The sequence below is a fragment of the Mytilus californianus genome, unplaced genomic scaffold (assembly GCF_021869535.1).
Source record: "Mytilus californianus isolate M0D057914Y unplaced genomic scaffold, xbMytCali1.0.p SCAF_17, whole genome shotgun sequence".
In the NCBI taxonomy this organism is placed as follows: Eukaryota; Metazoa; Mollusca; class Bivalvia; order Mytilida; family Mytilidae; genus Mytilus; species Mytilus californianus.
In genome coordinates, this window is record NW_026262659.1 from 4,728,327 (window position 1) to 4,738,640 (window position 10,314).

The 10,314-nt window shown below is 32.0% G+C and overlaps 1 long non-coding RNA gene across 1 annotated transcript; it reads left to right on the forward strand.

Moving 5' to 3' along the window:
* Nucleotides 1–1,350: 1,350 nt before the first annotated feature.
* Nucleotides 1,351–8,963, forward strand: LOC127726271 (uncharacterized). The gene is made up of 3 exons (XR_007993471.1): nt 1,351–1,475; nt 4,158–4,356; nt 8,727–8,963. It is a non-coding gene; the product is annotated as an uncharacterized LOC127726271 (long non-coding RNA).
* Nucleotides 8,964–10,314: the final 1,351 nt, after the last annotated feature.

The window sequence follows — 10,314 nt, forward strand, 5'->3', positions numbered from 1 at the left end:
GCCTAATATAATTTGCTACAATGCAAGGGAAAGAGGGTGGCTAAATATTATGAGTGTCAATTTTAAATATGTTTTTCTATCTGTGTATTACTATTTCACCTGTCGCATGTCTTTTGTAAATCGCCTTTGCCGTCACGTACACCACCAACAAAGAGGCACTGCCTTGATCATGTTGATACTCGTCTTCCTGGGCGGTAGTTAACCATAACGTGAGATGCTCTTAGTATGAATTCCATGAACTACTATCATATCCGTGTTTTACTGGAATTTTCACTGTTGTTACAAGGACAAGCTTTGTTGCCATTTTCGGACTGTGTCATTATTTTTATCAGATATTCCATTTGCATTAACATTTATTAAAAACATTGTAAATTTAAAGACTGTTATACAAACAGCACTTTAGTGATTTAATGAGATCGGAGTTTTTCTGTGCCTAAGGCGCCGGAATCAAGATAAAACAATACAGAAACTTGCGACGAAGTACACATTTTATGTATTTATCGTAACAGCCCTAGGCCTGATGTATCCACTTAAGGGATTATGTTATCGTAACAGCCCTGAGGTATCCACTTAAGGGATTCTGTTGTATTGAAGATTAAAATTGTAGTACAAGTTTTATTTTCCGGTTTTCATCTTTTTGGAATGATATAAGATTACAAGTCTGCTGCTGATGGTTTTATCTCAACTTAAACCCAAATCACTTGTATATACTTACTGTGTCGAGCAAGTACAAGCCTTAATAGGAAGCAAAATATACTGTTAAAATCAAATATATTTATATGTACCATTTAAAGAAGTTAGAGAAGTTTTATTTTACTGATCACTTGTCAAATATTACAGATACACACTTAAACAGGATACATTATATAACATACTTAAGAGTTCAGTAACATCTACATAACTTTCAAAGGAAAAGATTTAAAAATTGAAGATTTAATGTGTTTGTAATAAATATAAAAATAAGAAGATGTGGTTAAGTTTCTTTTGCAAATATGTTCTACACAGTTAAGAGTAAAAAATAAAATAAAAATCAAACTATTGCTAGTGTGATGGATACATTAGTTTTCTTAACTATCCAAAATGATCTATGCGTCGCTAAGTGTAGGCAAACTACTTCAGGAAAACCTACGATATACGTATAGGCATTCAATACAATGCCGCTGTATCCTTATATATTTTGATTCATTTCAAATCATGTTATGTTATAACAGTTTATATAGCTTATTGTTGAAGGGTAGTAATTTCTTTTTAATCATACAATTTATATGATAAATGTTACATAACCTTTCATCGAATCAGTTACCTGCACATGCATGCCGCAACAACCAATTAAATTACAATAAACCTACACAACACATATGCGCAGATTAAAGAAAACATATTTCTCGACATATTTAGGTGTACGTTTTTTGCGTACTGGCAGTGAAATCTTAAAATGAATTTCGTTGTGATGTTGTTGAACATGCTTGTTTTCGGTAAGTTCAGTTTAATTCTTATACCAAATACAACAATTAGAAACAAAAGAAATCTTTCTTGTATGTACTATCTCATTATGTCTTTCCTATTTTATGAAATACAAATGTGCTATAGGAAATAAACACTACAAGGGAAATAAACTTTTTTGCTGATCTTTATCTTAAAAGTAGTCACAAGGCCTTCAGCGGTGAAATAAGGAGCCCCCTATACACAAGACATAAGATGATATGAACGTACATCAGAAATCTGTTTCATTTTTTGAATCATACTTCTATGATTCACTCGTTCATTGTTCACGAAAATATAAATGGATAAACAAGATAAATCAATATCGAAATTTCAAACGTAATTTTCACATATTATTAATATAGTACAAATATGTTTATATGTAACCAATTGAGAATATTTGCCTGTTAACATTATATATAACTGTTAAGTTACTGCTTTTTTTTACTTACATGATAATGGCTCTGGTCTAGCTGTGGTTTAAGAATTTAGTTGATTTTATTCATATTTGTATATGATTATCAAAATTACTGTGTAATATCTTAAAATCATTGTGATAAATTACTTTGCTCTTCATGGGATCTTAAATTGGAATAAGAATATCTTATCCTATCTTATCTTATTGTTCGCCAAGTGCAAGATCAAAGTTTGACCTTTTCTACGTGAAAATAAATCAACGTGAAATATGTTGAATAAAGTACATGTTTTAAGGATCTACCGGGTAAACAATGACACTGTGGTTTGTGTGGGTTTCCGAATGATAAAGTTTAAAAGACGTAGTAAGATTATATAAGAAACTTCTTCAGTCATAATGGTTATGCACTAGAAGTGTGACAGAACACATCCTGATTTTTTTAAATCAAAACTTTTTTTATCCTTTTTATCCTTGCATTTTATACCGCTAACTTTTTAAAATATGATGTTAATTTCAGAACTGAATTTTCTATAAAAGGAGGGGACTGAGTCTTAAAAAAGTCTTTTTTGATTTCACAAGTCCCAAATGCGAAGATTTTCGGTGGCTATTGAAAGAAAAGGGACTATGTGATAAACGTTACTGTAACAAGACATAAACCTGAAGTCACAAAAAAAAAGAAGAAAAAAATAAATGATAAAAAAATGATAAAAAATGAAAACAATACTTTATAAATTTCAAATTCGAATCGCTTTTCTGGATTTACCGTCACCAGCAACGCTCAAAGCCAAATATTTGAAAGCCAAGGATGTATAAGAACGGAAACAGTTGGAAATCTATATGACCAAAAAGGTCCTAAACAAGGCGATCCATCTAAGGTCAACTTTTCCCGAGGGAGTTGAAACCTTAAAATTCAAATTCAGATATATTTTAACTCGCGTGCTCGTATATGAGGATAACGAAATGAAAGATCTACTGTACATTTAAATAGATTGAGTTTCTTTATGATTTAGAAATTTTTAAACGGATAATTTTAGAAGGGTTTGTTATAAATCGTTTCAGGGTTGTTTTTATTGATATCTGAGTTGTTGTTGTCATTCAAAAAAGGCGTTTCATATGTTAAGTTTGATAATCTCAGTGCAATGCAATGTCTTAATAGCTGACATGTGGTAATGAAACTTATCAGGCCTCTTGTGTCAAAAACTTTTTCTGAACCTATTCCTAAATTTTATTCTAATATGACGTTCTTCAAACGCTTTGAGTACACACCCGTGGTAACATATGAATTTATTGTATGTCAGGGGTAACATATGAATATATTGTATGTCAGGGGTGCGTTCAATATCATAGCTGCTACGTTGATTTCGACTACTGAACGTATAACTAGCATAGCCTCTAAATAGATCTAGATAGCCTAAAACATTCATGCTATCTAGAGAATCCAAAATGGTGTCCGATAGGTTATTATTAATGACGTCATGTGGATAGCCTAGCTATTTAGCATATCGTTCAACATAGATAGATATCTAGGACATATAGGCTTTCTAGCTGCTACGGTATTGAAAGCAACCCTGCTGATCGGCAACGTCATGATTTGTTTCGATCATACTCCCCTAAGTCATATGTTTTTTTATGAATGAGGTACCCGACGTCAATCGGTGTAAGACGTAAGAATATACGCATTTTACGGGAAAAGGCACGATTGTAAAACTGAAAGTCATCAAAACAAGGAAACATAAACAAACGATGATAAAATTTGTTAAAAGCCATTTTTTTTTACATAAGTAAGATTATCATTTAAATTCATCCAAATCTATCTAAGTACTTTAGTGTAAATATTTTAAGCATGTCACTAGTTCATTTTTCTCCGTTCCTATACGTCAATATTAAAAGTGTGTTTAATTTCGAGAACAGCAAATGTTTGCCTTCAACTAGAGCGCTTCGATCCAAACGAATTGCCGTATTTGTCCTATCAGAATAGAAACATTCATATGGGCTTGAATTTATATTGATTTTACCACGGTTTTGCCCTTTATGCCGATATTTGACCCCTCTCTATCGCTCGTGGTAAAATATTTATCATAAAAGGCCAACCCGTGGTAAAATCATTATAAATTCAAGCCCCAATGAATTATAATTTCTTAATTAAACGTTTCACACAATCTCTCATACATATTGTTATAGTTTTGACTAATTCATGTAAACACATCTATAATAGGAAAACAAAGAATATAGGGTAACAAAAATATGTTTACATTTGTAGTGATCTTCATTATAAGCTGTATTAACGGACTGGATTATGCGTCCTTTGACAAAACAGCCCATGCCTACTGCGCAAGTCATTCATCTGGTCACGTGTTTGTATTGAGGAGGGATTGTGAGAAAACCACAAAGGACTGCAAAGCAATTTGTACAGAAGCAAAAGATGCAATAATTGGCACGATTTACCATAAGAAAGACACGTAAGCAATATATATTTTGTGAAATAATTTTACCATGGCAATAAAGAGGTAAACAAAGTAAGAACATAAAAATTGGGCAATCAGAAACAACTATTCGAAAAACTTCTGACATATAGATTCCACCACTGCATCAAGAGTGTTACGATATTTCTCCTCTCTAGACAGTAAAATTTTAATATTTAAATCGCGATGCTTGCCGATCTTTTTGAATGATTAAAATTTAACTGTTGAGAGCGGAGAAATATCGTAATACACGATATAGTGTGGAATCTGTTTCTCTAATGATTTTTAGACGATATCTAAACAATGTTTATCCTTTCTTTTCAAAAATTTGCAGAAAGTTGTGTTGCTTATATGTGACGTCGTCAGGCATAATCGCCTTTTTCATAACATGAAAATAGGAAATTCAAAAGAAAATAAGAAAATCTGACGTGATAATTAAATTTCGACGAATCATTTGACGAGAACAAAGTTTTCTCTAGGGATAAGAAATATTTTTCTCACATCGATAGAGAAATGTGAAAAAAGCATGAAAATTAGAGAAAACAACATAACCAAATGACAAAAGAGGAGGAAGCAACTCTATAGGAAACAGAATATTAATTAAAACGAATCCAATAAAAGAACGATGAACGCATGTGCTCCGGAAGGAATAACCGTTAATTCCTGTTACATAATTGACACTGCCGTGTATGTTGCGAATGGTAGGTAAAATCCGTTGGCATATCGCAGTCGGACATGTCATAAACGAGAAAATGTGGAGTCCCCACGTTATTGTGGCTACGACAAATGAAACATATCAATAGTCATCGGTGACACAGATATCCCAATCAAATCCCAATGTAAACAGGCGGAAACCCAGTTGAAATTAAACAAAAGAAACGGAACTCTAAATTAGCATGAATAGAGAAGGTAAAAAAGGCCAAGTTGGTAAATTTGAATTGTTTACATCTGTTTCTGTGGGCTTTAAAAGTTTAATGAATGTGTATAATTTAGAATTTTATGCATCTTATATATGTGTTTTTACTTAAATTATGGTATGGTACTTCGAGATATTTGTAAACTTTACAATTAAAGACAAATTTTCACAAAACAGTCGATTGTGGTAGATGCAAATACATGTGGATCTTTTTTGTGCATAATAGATATAAAAAGATGTGGTATGAGTGCCAATGAGACAATTCTCCATCCAAATCAAAATTTATAAAAGTAAACCAATATAGGTCAAAGTACAGTCTTTAACACGGAGCCTTGGCTCACACCGAACAGCAAGCTATAAAGGGTCCCAAAAATTACTAGTGTCAAACCATTCAAACGGGAAAACCAACGGTCTAATCTATATAAAAAACGAGAAACGAGAAACAGCATGCATTCTGCCGAAAAAAAATTCCAAAGAAAGATAATAGATTGATCTTTTTAAAACATTTTTTTCAAAATATTTTAATTTTATTAAAAAAAATCCCCAAAATGGGCAATAATTTCATCAAAAAGAGTAAGTCGAGTACACCTTTTTAAGTTCAGGCGTGTTTGAGTTGACTATTCTGTCTTGAAAACGTATAAAAAAAATATTTCATACATCATCTCGATTCAGATTCAGATTTTTTAAACATTTAGGCTATAGGTGGATATAATAACATTAAAAATATACAGTACTAATATTATAAAATATATGTGTCAAGTGAAATACGTTTCTAATGAGTCAAAACAACAGTGAAGGTGTGTTCGAATAACAATTTTTTACTAAAAGTACTTGACGACAGACTTTAAAGTCTGTATGTGCCTGTCCCAAATCAGGAACCTGTAATTCAGTGGTTGTCGTTTGTTGCTGTGTTGCATATTTGTTTTTCGTTCATTATTTTGTACATAAATTAGGCCGTTAGTTTTCTCTATTGAATTGTTTTACATTTGTCATTTCGGGGCCTTTTATAGCTGACTATGCGGTATGGGTTTGGCTCACTGGTGAAGGCCGTACGGTGACCTATAGTTGTTAATTTCTATGTCATTTGGTCTATTGTGGAGAGTTGTTTCATTGGCAATCATACCAAATCTTCTTTTTATATTAACAAGTGGATCTTAAAAATGCATAACTTCAAAAAAACTTTTTTTTGTGTGTTATCTAGGGTAATTAGTCTTCAACCTCTGAACATTTTTAGTTTGCCCTTTCACGAAATACTTAATTAGAATTTTTTTTAAATACTTTCAATTTTCGAAAATTCCCCCTGACAACCGATCAGACAATAGTTTTATGTTAACCAAATGAATAAAAGTACATTAAATGATGCGCAATAGCTAGTAGATACATTGGTCTTTTAAAATACAACTGGTTTATAAGGATCGTAATTGTAATGAAGCGGGTACGAACGTTTTATCTGGCGCCAACCTTCACCCTAACCTGAGACAGTGGTGTAACAATACGACATAAAAGGACACACTATAAAACATTAATTGAAAAAAGGCTCAACTCATCAAAGTATGAATACTAACAGATTTTAGACAAAAGTTAGAGCATGAAAACCAAATTACCAAATAGTTAAATTATAAACCACAGAAAAATATATCAAAGCCAAAACCAGTATGAAAGAATTTTGCCAAACAACCGGTCACTTATGGACCACTCAAAAAAAGCTTGTTGAGAAGGATCTTTAACGTGCAAAGAGCGTGGTACTCCCTGAACGCGGGAACTCGGATTTAACGTCCCCATCCGACGGACATTACCAAATACTGTATATCAAACTGAAACTCCACACACAAAAAACTAAAACAAGAGAATTCTGAAATATTCGTCAATCGAATATAGTATTGTAACACTTATTGCAGGAAACTAGTAATTGTTTTTAGTTCACCATGGATTGTTCAGATTTGTTTCATTGAGCTCAAATTTTTTAGAACTTATATGCCTATATTTTAAACATTTAGGCTATAGGTGGATATAATAACATTAAAAATTTACAGTACTAAAAAATGAAATATATGTGTCAAGTGAAATACGTTTCTAATGAGTCATAACAACAGTGTAGGTTTGTTCCAATAACAAATTTTTACTGCATGGCATATGGCAGTTGTTATCAAATAGTCCGTTTCTATGTATGTTGGCGTTTGTTTTTGTTACAGTTCAGTGTTTCTGTTGTTCCGTTGTTTTCCTCTTATTGTTGGTGTGTTTCCCTCGGTTTTTGTTTGTAACCCGGATTTGTTTTATCTTAATCGATTTATGACTTTTGAACAGCGGTATACTACTGTTGCATTTATTTACATTAAAATTTTGAAAAAAACAGATCGTTGTATAGATACGACCAGTAGTTTTGAAAAAAATATTTAGGTACTTAAATTTAAAGATAAAATTTTTTATTCACGCACTGCAAATGAGATGTGAATATGACCAAGAATATGTAAAATAAAACAAGAAAATCGATATCTATTCAAATATCATAACTCAATATAAGATTAGGCAACCATGTAACTCAGTATAAATAATAAGCTTTAGACAACCATGTCACTAAGTATATACAATAAGCTTTAGACAATCATGTCACTAAGTATAAATAATAAGTTATAGACAACCATGTCACTAAGTATAAATAATAAGCTTTAGACAATCATGTCACTAAGTATAAACAATAAGCTTTAGACAACCATGTCACTAAGTATGAAAAATAAGCTTTAGACAACCATGTCACTAAGTATAAATAAATAAGCTTTATGAGATGATTTTTCATTTCCCATTGTTAATTATCCGTTTTTAGATGGTGACGTTCTCTTGTCGCAATCTTATGGTGTTTATATATCTCAACTTGTTCGATTCGCTCGTGTATGTAACAACGTATTTGATTTCATACGGGTTATGTTCTTCTCATATATTTTATGATGGTATGATACTAAACCCCTAACGGGAGGGATTGTACTTGATTTTCATATGATGAAGACATAATCGTTCAATCAGTTTAATTGAGGTCTGGAGCTGGCATGTCAGTAACTGCTAGTAGTCCTTTGTTCATTTATGTATCATTGTCATTTTGCTTAGTTTCTTTTGTTACCTATTCTGACATCGGACTCGGACTTCTTTTAAACTGAATTTTTACTGTGCGTATTGCTATGTGTTTCTTTATTCTACATTGGCTAGAGGTATAGGGGGAGAGTTGAGATATAACAAAACATGTTTAACCCCGTCGCATTTTTGCGCCTGTCCAAAGTCAGGAGCCTCTGGCCTTTGTTAGCCTTGTATGTTTTTTTTAATTTTAGTTCATTGATATGTTTTGGAGTTTAGTCACCATTCATTCGATTCCTTTCGTCTTGCCATTTATTTTATTTGCCGCCAAATGAACAGTTCTGCTCCTTTGTTGCATGCCTTAAACTTCTTTTTTTTTCAATTTCAGAGTGGTCTGCTTTGATGCTTACAAAGTTTACACAGACCAATACAATTCCAGTGATGTGATGCAGACAACTGGTTTAGTGGGCTTCCATACCTATGGGTTTGGTCCAAGAGGATGCACAGGATCACCAAATCACTGTGGACCTAACTACTGTTGTTGTGTGGCATATTAGAGGAATTTTTGAAATTTCTTCTGCAATAAATCCTTAAATTTGTTATACAAATAAAACAAGCTATACCATTTTTTTGTTCCCATGGAATGCCTTTTACATTTTAAAAACTACTCTGTTCTTTATTATACGAATGTATATATTGTATGGACACTTCCCGCAGTCATTTTTTCACTAAAAGAACAAATCATAAAACAATGAGAATTTCGATGGCGTTTTGAAATATTAGTATGGAAAAGATACGTTTTGTCTTTGTCTTTTTAAAGTTATTTATGTTCTTCGTGTCTATATGATGAATCACACCCTTTCCAACAGATTTTTAAAGTTTTTGATCTTATGTTGTGCTGTTACACATTGTCCCGGGTTAGGAGAGGGTTGAGCGCTCACAAACATGTTAAACTCTGCCACATTCTTAATTTGCATGTCCCAGGAACCTGTAATTCAGTGGTTGTTCGTTCCTGTCTGTCATATTTGATGGTCTTTCATTTGTTAAAGCATAAGTCAGGCTGTTAGTTTCCCCTTTTGAAATATTTTTCATTTTTTCTTACCAGGGTCTTTTATAGTTTACTATACGGTATTGCTTTCGCTCACTGTTAAAGGTCGTAAGTTGACCAATAGTTGTTCACATGATATATATTTAAAGATTTCCAAACATATGTACAAGCATCCATTCGATTCTGTACAGATGATATATCACAAACTTTACATTTTTTGCATTGAAGATTATCCGCATAAAATGAAATATGAATTTGAAAGATAATATTGATTGTAAATGTACACTTTGGAAAGATTTTTTGTCGGTTTTAGTTATGTCTTTTCTGTTGATATTTCAAAGTATTCTAAACATATTTGAAATCTTTTATAATTTAATGTTTTCGTGACCTCTAAACATTTATTACTTTTTTAAATATCGCATATTGTTCGAAAAAAATCCCAAAAGTTCACACTGAAGTGCACGTTCTTAAACTGAATCTGATAATTTATTTCTTAATATTGCACGTTGGATTTTATGTTGTTAGTAACTAAATTTGGCTGACTATATTATTACTGAGATACAAGGGATAAAACATAGATACTTCTTCAATTTCGATGATTTATATTTTTAGTAAATTTTATAGGAATATTTCAGTCAGATTAGACCTAGCTGGTATGGTTTCTGAGATGAACAGATTGAAAGGTGGATAAAATTATATATACCAAAATTAGTAACTTTATTTCATTTTATTTTGATTCAGATAGATTTTTCTGAAAGTTTTTCTGTATCGCGTACCGTCTCTGAAATGTTACTTTTCAAAAGGCAAAGAAGCACAATTTTTTTTGTGAATTTTCATATTAAGGTAGATAGGGTGTCTTCCTCCATCTTGGATTTTGAAATACCAGAAAACAATCGGTCTAGATCTTTAATTAAAGGTGCAAATTTTG